Raw genomic sequence first — 13,151 nt, 5'->3', positions numbered from 1 at the left:
TAAGTTAATTAGTCCCCCTCGCTGAAACACGGCTAGCTCTAGCGGCATACAAAACTACTACTGAACCCCAGCACCAATGGGAAGGGAACCAGTAAGTAGCTTGCCTTTGGGGGTGCAGGGTCCCTCCTCGCAAAAGCAGCAGCTCTTCTAGGTGTAGTACTGTCCCCTTAGCTCTCCACCATTCAGCAGTCTCCATTCAGTTAGTCAGTTTGCCAGGCAGTCAGTTAGTCTATTAGCCAGTCAGATAGCCAGTCCATAAGTCAGTCCGTCAGTTCATTAGTTAGTCCACTAGTCAACTGGTGGTCAATCAATCAATCAATCAGCCCTCTCTCCCCTTCCCTCCTTCTACTACCTATGCCCTTTCCTTCCTCCAGGTGCTGCTTTTATCCCTGAGGGCCACTTGAAGGCAACATGGCCCTTGGAGGATTCTATTAATAAGGCTTTATATCCTCCCTTTGCTATCAGTACCAGAGCTTTCTGGTTCTTCACACCAGGCCTGGCCATCTCTTGGGGCCTAAGCCTCCTCTTATGAGCAATGGGAAAGTTCCTGAGGAGATTTGTCATCTCTTGTGGCTTCTTAACTGTTACACTTAAGCGCACTCCACTTGGCGGGTTGATGTAGTAGGTAGGTTGGCAACCTTCAGTCTCGAAAGACTATGGTATAAGCCTACAGCACCTGGTATTCCCAGGTGGTCTCCCATCCAAGTACTAACCAGGCCTGACCCTGCTTAGCTTCCAAGATCAGACAAGATCAGGCACCTGCAGGGTAACATGACCATGTGGACATGGCCCAGCTAAACCTTTCTGGCCTCTCCAAGCCTGCACTTGGCCTTAAGCCCACAGAGCAGGCCCCTCCCTGTTTTGGGTAAGTTCAGCCTGGATAACACTGAAATACCACAATCACTATAATATGCTAATACTAATATTCTAATATTACTATTACAATATCTAATTATTACTAATAATTATATCTTACCCTTCCTCTCTGTTCAGGGTAGTTCTGGGTAGCATGTATGAGATACCCCACTCTATTTGCACTACAACCTTATAAGGTAGAACAAGCTGAGAGAAACTGACTGACCCAAGACCACTCAGTGTTATTCTTGGCTGCCTGGAGATTTGAACCCGGGACTCCCCATTCCCATTGACACTCTAGCCATGCATCACACTGACTGTTCCAAACTAGCTGTGTGTACTAAGGGCTAGTTCACACATGCATGACGACACAGTCAACTGATGACTTGCCTGTGTGAATGGGCCCATCACAGATGTTGCATGATAGAATTTCCTTTTCATCTCATATAACCTGCATTGTATTGCTTTTCAGTGCAGCCAGGATCAAAGCAGATCTATATTAAGGCATGGGGCTGGGCTTAATGTGCTTGTCCCATTATTTAATGAATAGGAACTGGATCACACACGCACCCCCACCCCATGGTTTGGGGTCATTGATGCCAAAGGGAGCTATTACCTGGGTAAGGGCATTTCAGATTGGTACTCTGGTGGGCAGAGGATTACAATAACCTCCCAAAGTCAGCTGTTTACTGAATAAAATAAAAGAAGCATGCTAGCTCCATACTCATTGCTAAACTGACATCTATTTTAACTCTGGGTTCAGGCATCAAGTGCAGAGTGCTAGCGTTCAAATAGCACACATACATCCAAGTGTGTTCAGAACTGAAACATGATAGGAAGATGTTTCAGGGTCTGATTAGTATGGAAGAGAGTCACAGTTCTGCATGGTTTTGCACTTGCTCACGCAGAGGCTGTTTGAAATAAAAGGAAATTAGGGACAGTCATCTCATGGTCCAAAAATGAAAAAATAAAAATTCTTTTGTAAACGACGCTCCAGGGATCTCCAGCCCGATTTCATTCATCAGTAACAAACGTCAGCTGCTCCATTCCCAAGAGGAAAAAATGTCTAGAGGCAAGAGGAGTAGAATGGCTCTTAATTTCTCAATAGGTGCTCATTTGCACCTCGACTCCTTTGCTTTCTTATCACATCCTGTGCTTCACTGCAAGACGTTTGGCTTCCCAGTGGACTGAAGCTTTGGGGAATAAAAAATTTCCACCTGAATTAAATTCTTTGGGAGCATGAATTTCTCCCCAAGGTATAGCATCTGCATAGTATAGTTTGGAGAGTAACAACCCAATCCTACACTCAGCACTGCCGCTGGATGTATCCAGCAGATGTATCCAGTGGCACCACTGGCACCACTTTTGTCCCCTTCCCCCAAGGAAAGCCCCAGGCCCCTCAATGGGGCTTCTCAAGTCTGTGTCGGCTGTCATGCTGGCGCACACTTGAAAACCAGCTTTGTAGCCCAACAGGAAGGATAGGATATGGCAAAGCAGGTCTCGGTCAGTCCCACTCTCGCCTGGGCCAGTCTCTCCCCTTGCCCCACCGTTCTCCCACCCTGCAATGCCTCTCCCCACCCCCAAGGCCCTTACCACTGCCCAGAGCTCTTAGCTTGCTCTGGGAGGCATCTGCTTGGCACTGGGTCTAGCACCAGATATCCCTTCTCTCCAGGTGTTGCAGATGTGCCTTGCGGCTCATTTGCATCACCCAGCGACAGCACTGGATCTCAGAGCTGGCACTCAGCCCACATAGGATTGGGCCCTCTTTAAATGGGGAACATAAAAACATAAGCAGAGCCCTGCCAGATTAGGCCAAAGGTCCATCTAGTCCAGCTTCCTGTGGACCAACAGATGCCTCCAGGAGCATACAGAGAACAAGATACCTCCATCCTGGTGCCAGTATCTGGCTTGAATCTGGCATGTCAGAAATAGTTGGAGGTGTGGGATTGGATGGAGAGATAAAGCTCTAGGGTAGAGAGGTAGAACTGAGCATTGTCAGCATGTAGGTGGTGATGAAAGCCTTGGGACATGATCAGGTCAATCAGGAAAATGGCACGTCGATGAAGCGTAGCAGGGGATCACGCACAGATTCCTGAGGGACCCTGACAGAAAGGAAAAGAGGAAGAGGAGCTTTCCCCTGCGGAAATATTGAGTAAACAATTAGGCAAGTAAGAAGAGAAGCACTTGAGAGAGGAATCAGAGTCCTGCATCCTGAGGGCGAGCTTTGTGGGTGACATGGATTTTGCTTGGTGCAATTTAAAACAGGGACCCAACTGAAACAAATGCCTGTGTGATCGGGAGCAGGATCAGATATGGTCTCCCTGTCTCACTTTTGTGCCCGCTGCCTGACCTTCTTACAATGCTTGCAGAGGAGCTCTCCTGGTAAAATCCAAATGCATATACGTCTGACTTGGGCATTAATTAAATCTACACAAAGGCTGAGAAACAACCACATTACCCACGTCTTCATGCACTGAATATTACGCATGCTTGCCCTATGCAAACATTATGTCCACACGCGGAAATTGGGATGGTCAGTAAATGGAACAGAGATGCTGTCCGGTGAGCTTGGTGGGTGGTGCACTCCTGGCTTCTCACCAGACAGAACATTTCCTTCAACTGAGTAAGTCCATCCATTTCAGTCTGAAATTCTAGCCTAGACTGCAGTATCAAAACGCATTGCTGTTATTTGTTAACTCCTCCAGGTTCAGATTCATTGTTTGTTCCACATGCTGGTGTAATCCTGTGCAAACAGCACTGATGTTTGTCTAATTTTCTGTTTATCTGCCTGCCTTGGATGCCCCCCAAGCCCTTCAGATGAGGGATGATGCACAGCACTTACATTCATTACGGAAAACTTAACTTTGCACTAGATCTTCATTAATTCCACACAAAAGTTTTTGTGAATGCAAATAAAGGTCTTAATCCTGTTTACATTACTGCCATATTCCTCAGGCTTGGAAAAACCAATGACATTTCCTTGTTTTTAATTCATCCTTGCAACACTCTAATAGTCTACTAAATTTCCACTCCCTGTTTTTCAGGTTGGAGCCTGAAGGTGGGAGATAGGTCAGAGCAGGTTGTCAGGTTGGAACCAGGATGAAGCATGACACCCTAAGGCAGTGATTTTCAAACTTTATCATCTCACGGCACACGGCTGTTGCTGTTGGCAACCTTCAGTCTTGAAAGACTATGGTATCGCACTCTGAATGGTGGTTCTGGAACAGCGTCTAGTGTGGCTGAAAAGGCCAATTCGGGAGTGACAATCCCTTCCACGCTGGGAGCAAGTGCAGTCTGTCCCTGGTCTGTCTCCCTGGCTATGGGCCTTCCTTCTTTGCCTCTTAGCCTCAGACTGTTGGCCAAGTGTCTCTTCAAACTGGGAAAGGCCATGCTGCACAGCCTGCCTCCAAGCGGGTTGCTCAGAGGCCAGAGTTTCCCACCTGTTGAGGTCCACTCCTAAGGCCTTCAGATCCCTCTTGCAGATGTCCTTGTATCGCAGCTGTGGTCTACCTGTAGGGCGCTTTCCTTGCATGAGTTCTCCATAGAGGAGATCCTTTGGGATCCGGCCATCATCCATTCTCACAACATGACCGAGCCAACACAAGGCAAAGGTGTCAAGAAACACTATCAGGTTTTCTTGACAATTCACAAGGCACACCATGCTGCCAGTGGCGGGCTCACACCCCCCATTGGCCCTACTAGTAAATGACCTTCCCCCAGACTCCTGTGGCACACCTGTGGACCACTCGCGGCACACCAGTGTGCCATGGCACAGTGGTTGAAAATGGCTGTCCTAAGCGTTCTAGAACCAGAACCTTTTTTCATGCAAGGTCTTGGTTGCTGAGGGGAAATAAGAGGGGGTATTTTCAATATATTTTCAATTATTTGCTGAGGGGAATAATGAGAGGGGGTTTAAGGGGGTAATTTGTACCCGGGCCCAGGGTCAGAAAAGGGGCTCAGGAGCCAAAGGAGGGGGTCCAGAAATTTCCTGGGATCCTACGTTTTCCTATCTACTCAGGCTTGTTGATCACATGGAATGCTGTATCTAGCTGCCAATGCTGGACAGGGAAGTAGATCTGAGCTCTGTATGGGGAAGACTATTCTGGCTGTTGCCACTTTCTCCCTGCCTGTTTTGCTCCCATTCTGCCCATCCCCATTGCCACCCCCTCAGTTAGTTTCACCCCCTCCCTCTTTGGGGGGGCCCCCAAAAAAACTTTGTACCCCTGATAAAATTCCTCTCAGAGGCCCTGGCTGAGACTACAGCAAAGAAACAATAAATATTCAGGCAGAATACAGAATGATGGAGGCATTTGCCTCCATTTTGCTCCTCCGCCTGGAATGGCTCCACAGGGGAGGGAAGGGGCCGCTTGCACACCATGGTGAGGTGTAAAACATAGTGCTTTGCATTCCCTCTAGCTATGCCACTGCTGCTGATAGTAAAATCCTGAGCAATCCTTCCGTTTTATTTTCCCGACTCAGCAGTTTGCAGGGTTTGAGTGCCTTGACATGGTGCTGAATGGGTGAGTGATGTCGGACTGGGATTCTGTTCGTGTGCTGCCTGCCTTGCTTCCTCCCTGCCTGAACTGGCTGGGGTAATCTTGGCAGTGGCACTGGAGTGCCCCCAACTTGTGATGTCGAGGGGACTTCAAGTTCCACACCACAGTCCTCCGCTGTAGGTGCAACTCAGGACTTCATGGCCGCCCTGGCAACCATGGACCTATCTCAGCTAATTTCTGCCCCAATTATGTGGTGGGACATCTATTATACTGGTAGTAAGTATAGCACTGGGCAGGTGGGTGGTCATCTGGGTGTGAAGAACATTAAGATCTGTCATGGACTGATCATTTTCTGGTAGGGTTTAAACTAAACATGCCTCCTTACTTCGGCGGGGACAGGGGCTGAAATGTACAATCTAGCCTGAGAATGGCTAGATCATACCATTGTTAAGTGCCATATTAGCTCAGTGGTTGAGCAGCTGTGTTGCATGCAGCAGTTTGTTGGTTCACTTCTTGGTGTCTCCCAGTAGAGCTGGGAAAGACCACCCTGAAACTATAGAGCCCTGCTGCCAGTCTGTGTAACCAACCCTGGCCTACACGAACCAGTGGTCTGACTCAGTATAAGGTATCCATGAGAGCCCTCCTCTGCCCTTCTCCCCATTCCAGTTTAAACACTTACCTGTCTGGCCATAATCCTGCAAATGCCTCTCAGGAGAGCCAATAATCCGCCTTTGACATTTTTATCCTTTTCTCCTTTAAGCACAGAGGTTATTTTTATCTTGTCTGATCCACAGCAACACTCGCCTGCCTCCACAAGAGTGATAAGGATTAGCTTGTGTTTGTAAAGTGCTATGAACATGCAAAGCACTTTAGAAGTACTTCAGGGTTTTTCCATTTATTTTTTTTAATCAACGCACGTTGTTCAACACATTTACTGCTTTGGCACTCTGTCCCTCGAGTCAAATACGGATACATCTGCTAACACCATAAAGTATAACAGTCACAGCACACCCTGATCCCAAAGAGCAGTTGTATATATGGAGGAAAACAAGTTCTGTTTACATACCTTGTTTCTACGTAAGTGTGCTTAGATTTGTGTTCTTTGGGCACGATCCTCGTTCTGCTGATGGCAACATCTAATCAGGATGGATTGTTAATGGATCTCTGGCTGCACCCTTCAAGAAGAAAGGTACTTGGAAGACCTAGGCTCTGTAGAAGAAGAACAGCCGAGGAAGCAAAAACTACGAGCGCCTCCAAGACTAGTCCATTAATGTACTTCAGTGCTGAAATGGAATAAAAAAAATAATCATCGTCTCTGCAGAAAAAAAAAAAAAAACTATTCACATCTATTCAATTATTGGATGCTACTCAAACGGAGAAATAAGAATGCCAATCCCATTAGGAAAGGAGCTGAGTACCGATATTTGGATAAGCTTTCTATCTGTATATAAATATTACAACACATTCAGCTCCAAAGGGCCACCAGCGACTTGAAGAATTGTGCTTAGTTGAGATCAGACTGCAGTGCTTGAATGCCCAACTCCCAAGCTGAACACAACCCACCAGCCACCAGGAACTGGTGCAGCATCCCTACATTCCATGCTTGGCACACATAACACAGGATTACTATGTTATGCAGCAATTGTAATGTGTGGAGCTGCCCTTACATATCCCATCTGCCAAAGCATCCTGTAACTTAGCCAAATGGGAGTCTGCATCGAGTGTCGGGAGGTTAGAACAGACAAAAGAAAACAAAAGAAAAATTTCTTTACCCAGCGTCTAATTAGTCTGTGGAACTCCTTGCCACAGGATGTGGTGGTGGCATCTGGCTTAGATGCCTTTAAAAGGGAATTGAACAGATCTCTGGAGGAAAACTCCATCATAGGTTACAAGTCATGATGTGCGTGTACAGTCTGAGATTAGCTGGTCGCTCATCATGAGGCCGGGTAGGAATTTTTTGCGTCATCTGAATTGGCCGCGGATGGCGTTTTTTTTGCCTACCCCAGACTGCAAGGAAGAGATGGTGTGTTCAGTAGGTTTCATGCATTAAAAATTGGTCACTTGTGTTTAATAAAGTGGCCCAAGTTAAATCCAAGTGCAGTCTGGTGTCTTCATTGGGGGGGGGGGGTGCGAGGATAAATAGAATGCCAGATTCAGGGGAGTGGCAGTGAGACACAAGTATCTTGTGGTCTTGGGTGCTTCCTGAGGCATCCGGTGGGCCACTGTGAGATGCGGGAAGCTGGACTAGATGGGCCCTGGGCCTGATCCAGCTTGTCATATGTATGTGGTGATGAGGGACCACCAGTTCCTTCTTGCAAAAAGGGAAGCATCAGTAAATCTTGAAGAATGGAGACCTGCAGCTGTTCAATATATAGAATATATTTACCACATCATCCAGGCTGCAAAAGCAGGAGAGAGAAAAAATAATCCAGTTCCAGCTAATACTTGACATGGGAGACACAAGGCTGATCTATACATACAGAAGTACTGTACAGGAAAAGCAAAAGGCAGGAGGTCTGGCTCAGTTGGTAGAGCTGCCGCCTTGTTTGCCTGAAGATCTGAGGCTGCCAGTTCGAAACAACCGAAAGTGCCCAAGAACTGACGACACGCTGATATACTGATGAGCTGACCCTCGGTGGCAGAGAGGAGTTGCCGTCAAGTGGAGCGTGGGAGGCGAAGGGCCAGAGAGAGGCCAGACCAGGAAGGAATCCAGCTGGAACGAGGAGTTTTATGAAAGACTAGAACTACTCAATTGTAAAAATCCCTACGGGGGTTTAGAACAGCCTGCCTGTGTAAACCGCCTTGGATTAAAAGTCTGAGGAGAAATCTGAGGACCAAAGAAAGGTGGTATATAAATACCTGTATAAATAAATAATAAATAAATATAGCCCTGGGGTTTTGCAAGATGGTAGTGATGGGAAACCTCCACTGCCTCCACTGCCTTGTGGCTACATCCAGTTATGGAAAAGGCTTCAGGAGTCAACCTCGAGGCAAAATCCAGAGCCGGAGTCCCTGAGGCAGTTCATGGCTGAACACAGTCACCTTCTGGCAACTCCTGCGACGCCACTGGAACCAACCGTATTGGCCTCTGCCTTTCCATTGGACCATTTCAGCGACGTGGAGAGGGGGGATTTGCTGCATGGGTAACAGCCTATCCTCCATACCTACTTTACCCAGGCTTCGCACACTGGAGAGGACACTCTGTTCCAGAACCACCATTCAGAGCGTGACACCATAGTCTTCCGAGACTGAAGGATGCCAACTCAAGTGATGGGATAAGGTTGAATATTCTTCTGTGTTAAAAAGTCCTGTCTGCACAAAGCTGGCAAGCCAGGGAAGAGAGAGGGACAGGGACAAGGCCTCTGAGAAGCCGAGCCACCTTACTGAGCTGCTGATTTTCTAAATGCAAAGATATCTTTCTTTAACACAGCATAGCAGTCAAACATGCAGTCTTCCACCTGCATTCTGAACTGACACAGTCTCACGAAGCAGCCCTGGGAGGAGCAGCAGGGTCTCAATGAAGGGACCAGTAATGACATGGGTTCAGAGCCTGATGGACCGCTTACCTTGGTGCTTGCAGGGCTTGGTCATTTTGGGGCAGTAGGCCAGAAAGCTTCTCTGGTTCACTGGAGAAACTGTCAGATCAGTCCTTACGATGGGCTGAACAGTATGTCCTTTCTGTTGGATCATCCTGAGCCAGATTTGAAAGCGATCCTGCTTTCCTAGCAGTGAACAGTTAGGTGCTATCTCAGAGCACATAGGTTCCCAAACGCATGTTTGCCAAGTCAACAGGAACGTGGGTGCAATGGCACTGACGGGGGAAGATTGGCTGGTGAGAGGGAGAGCCTTGCTGAGAACCTCTCGATGCCCTTGAAATCTGAAACGGTGCCCCTGTGCTTCAGCGCACCTAGGAAATTTACATATTGTTCAGCTTTCAGTTATGGCTATAAAATGATATTTCTGCAATTTGGGTAATACAAAACAACTAAATAAATAGACCCCAAATGGTGTTTTTTTTTAAGGTGTTTACTAGGGATTGTTTCATAATCTGCTGTAGAAACCACTCTTCTAATACTGTGCATTAGAAAAATGAATTGAAAGACTATAAAATTATGATTCTCCTTCCATCTGAAAGGCAAATTCTCAAACAATAAGGGTGGAAAACTAACATTAAAACAGCATAATGGGATACGTCATTTATAGAGTCCTATTAGTTTTATAGTATTGTCGGCATCAGAATGCATTAGTGCGACAATTTCAAGTTTTCTGGGGGGGAAATTTAGGAGGGGGGGAAGGAAAGTTACATTTTATCATGTGAACAGAACATGTACAGCAAAACCCCAGACAGAAGTCCTCATAATGAATGGAAAGAAGGGGATGCAACTAGAGACCTTTTGGGATTGCTATGCTAATAGGGACTTGCAGCAACAGCAAAGTTGAGATTTAGGAGGAATGCATCCATTACTAACTACTGATGCTATAAAGATATCCTTTGCTCCTTCAGCTAATTTAAAAGGCTCATTGAGATCCTAGTTTTTTCAAACGCTGCACTTCTCTTCACATTTCAGACGAGGTAAGCCATTTCAAAGTCAATACAGCTGCCCAGTTTCACTAGGAAGCCCTGCAGTCCTTCCTTGGGAAAGTTTATTTTCTCTTTCTTCGGTAATGTTTAAAAAAGAGGTGACTAATGGTTTATCAATAAGACCGAGGATTTAAGGTATTAACTGCTTTCCTTGACACTGATACAGGAAATGAGCACTTGGCTAGATTTCATGAAGTGGAAAAGTCTGGACCTTATAGCCAGGTACCGTATTGATTTGGCAGAAAGGGGACGTCTGCTTTTTCCATTTATCTACATGCCCAGCCTTCCCTAGCCTGAAGATCCAGAACATGTAACCATAGTTCTAGAGACATAGGAGAGAAAATGACCCTGTCCCCAAAAAACTTACTTTGAAGGAATGAAATCCTTTTGTACATTTACTTTGGACAAGTCCAATTACACTAAGTGGAAGTTACTGCCAAGTAAACACATACCATATTAGGCCAGTGGTTCTTAGCCTGTAGGCCTGGGACCCATCAATGGGTCATGACTCCATTTTTGGTGGATCACAAAACTGACAGGGCAGATTAAGTGCATCAAGGGTAAAACAAGTTGCCTCTTGGGGAGCAGAACACTGCTACCCAATCACCATTACAGCCATATCCCATGGCTTTCATAAATCAGGCAGCAGCCTTTAGGGTCTCCAAAAAGTTCGAGAATCACTGTAGGGCAAAACGACACAATCTTGTGAGCTACCCTGCTGGCATCTAACCAAGGATGTGTTCCATTGTTGGTCTGAGCTGAGATGGGCATTCCATTTGTGCTGACACTCTGGGATCTGCAAGGAGATGACATCTCCATCTCACTCTAGATTTTTTTCCTTCCTTAGTACAGGGGTGTGCCGCTTAACAACCGCTCGCTTAACAATGGACCACATATATGACAGTGGTCAGAGCACAGTAAAGATGTTCTTAATGAGGCAATCACATCTCCCTAGCAGAATGTCTGTTTACACAACAGAGAGGCTCTGAATGCAAAGAAGAGGCAATCTATCTCCAGGAGCCTGTGCAGCCAGCTGTTGTCCGGAAGGGAGTGTCTGTTTACACAACAAAGGCAATAGATTGGACTAAATGTTCACTTAATGACCTGATCGCATAACAGCAGGGATTGGAGAACGTATCCCCTTCGTTAAGTGGTGCATATCCATACTGGTATAAAAGAATGAAACCACCACATTCTGTAGAAGCTGAACAGTGCCATAATAACACACAATGCAACAACAAACTGTTCTAAATTTTGCAGGTCCTCATTTTGTCACCTTCCCTGCAGTTCTAGCTTAGCCTACAAGGACTCACCCAAAAGCAGTTTTCCAATGAGGTCCTCAGTCAATCATACTTTAAAGCAGCCACAGGGTGGTGGGGAAGGGCTACAACTTTGATTGGATGGGAAATAATACATGATGGTGCTATTTGATGTGTTCTGTACAAGTGTATTGTTTTCCAGTCCATTCCCATTGGGCTACCTCACTAGTGGAACTAGTGTTCCACCAGCATTAACTGCCTTATGGCAATCATAAAATACATTTTGTGAAGACCTACCGACGCATGTAAGATGGCTCGGAGGTGGGACGGCGGGGGTTGGCGCTATGGGGAAGCAATAGGGATGGCGACAGGTGGATCAGGTCAGATTCAGCAACAGCAGTGTCTGCCGAATGCAAGCCCCCTTCCTGAACCCAATCCCCCAACCTGGGCCCACATGGACCAACAATTTCACTAGTGTAGATCTGATTAGGCCCAGCTGAACCTCAGAGGCGTCTCCCTGGTAACTGCCTTTCCTAACAGGATGCAAAGCATGCTGTTACGGCATCGGTGGGGGGAGGGAGCGTAGGATTGGGCCCTACTGTATCAATTGTTAGGATACCTTTCTGAGAGATAGAGGTGGTGCATGCAAACCAGCAATTTTGTCAAGGGCAAGGGGACGATTCCTGCCATTTCTAGGGGATCTGGGGGCAGAGCCAAGTACAAAATCTGCCTGTTCCTGCAAGGTGAAGGCAAAGCCCCCTCCATGGCCTTTGCTTTTCTGACTCCCGACCTGTTTTTCCCCCTTGCTGGGTGAGAATCCTGGCTCAGTGTTTCCTGCTGCTGCTTGGATTCCTGCTGCTTGCCTTCCCTGATCTGACAGAGCTTCCACTCATTCTGATCCCACGGAGAGATTTAACAGACAAGAAGTGGTTTTATTTTTGACGATACGGGTAAGACCTGGGAAATGAATATTGCAAGCCCCGAATCCCATGACTCTAAATTTAAAACTTAAATCAGGTCAGGACCACACAAAGATGTATCTTATCTCTGCTGCTCACTTTTCATACGAGGAACTGGCTTTTCTTTCTTCCTGCTCCCTTCTGAGCATTAAAGTGAATGCTCCCTTCCTTTCACCTTCTGTGGCTTTTCATCTTCACCTTCACTTTTTTTGAATTCCAGAACTACTTCGACACTTTTTAAAAAAACACTACAGGTCTGGGGCCTTGGTAGTCATGCCTCTCTTTGCATGGGGGCAACCAAATCAGAAGCAGCATGCACTGCCTCCAAGCTTAGCCAGGCCCTCCACAAAATGAAAGTATGGTGTAGAGTTCTCTGTCTTGGCATAGGGGGTGTTGAGACCAATCAGAACTTGAACTGGGAGCACCTTGTGCTGGGGCTGCTACAGGGCAAGTGAAAAATGGGTAGTACTGTATTATACTTTCAGGACAATACTTGCAGCAGAACTCTTGCTTAGTGGTAGAACACATGTATTGTATGAAGGTTCCAGGTTCAATCTTTGGTATCTCAAGTAGGGCTAGGAAAGATCCCATTTAGGACCGCTGATCCTTCCAGAACTGTCCTGGAATCTTCAAGGGTCTGCATCAATCTCCTGGTGACTACCAAAAACAATTCTGGTGATTTTAATACAGCCTCCTGGAATTTCCAACATTATATCAGGCTGGTAAATATGTCTCCAGGAAGTTTCAGATGGAGTTTGCAACCCTGTGCTCCTCTGAAACCCTGGATTGCTGCTGCCAGGCACTGCAGACAATAATGAATGAGGGTCTGAAGCAGTCAAAGGCAGCTTCTTCTGAACCAGCCTCCAGGCAGGGTACTGCATCCTCCTGATCTGTCTGGCTATAAATGCACTGAGAACATGGCTGGGTACTGACCTGCGGTATAGCCAAAGTTTGGCTTCGCTTGGGATCTAGTTCTCACAGAAGTTGCAAACTGGCCTGC

General features: G+C 46.6%; 1 pseudogene; it reads right to left on the bottom strand.

Moving 5' to 3' along the window:
• Nucleotides 1-664: 664 nt before the first annotated feature.
• Nucleotides 665-783, bottom strand: LOC136650384 (5S ribosomal RNA; annotated as a pseudogene).
• Nucleotides 784-13,151: the final 12,368 nt, after the last annotated feature.

Source organism: Tiliqua scincoides, chromosome 4, assembly GCF_035046505.1.
Source record: "Tiliqua scincoides isolate rTilSci1 chromosome 4, rTilSci1.hap2, whole genome shotgun sequence".
NCBI classification, from domain to species: Eukaryota; Metazoa; Chordata; class Lepidosauria; order Squamata; family Scincidae; genus Tiliqua; species Tiliqua scincoides.
This window is presented reverse-complemented; position numbering and strand designations above follow the sequence as displayed.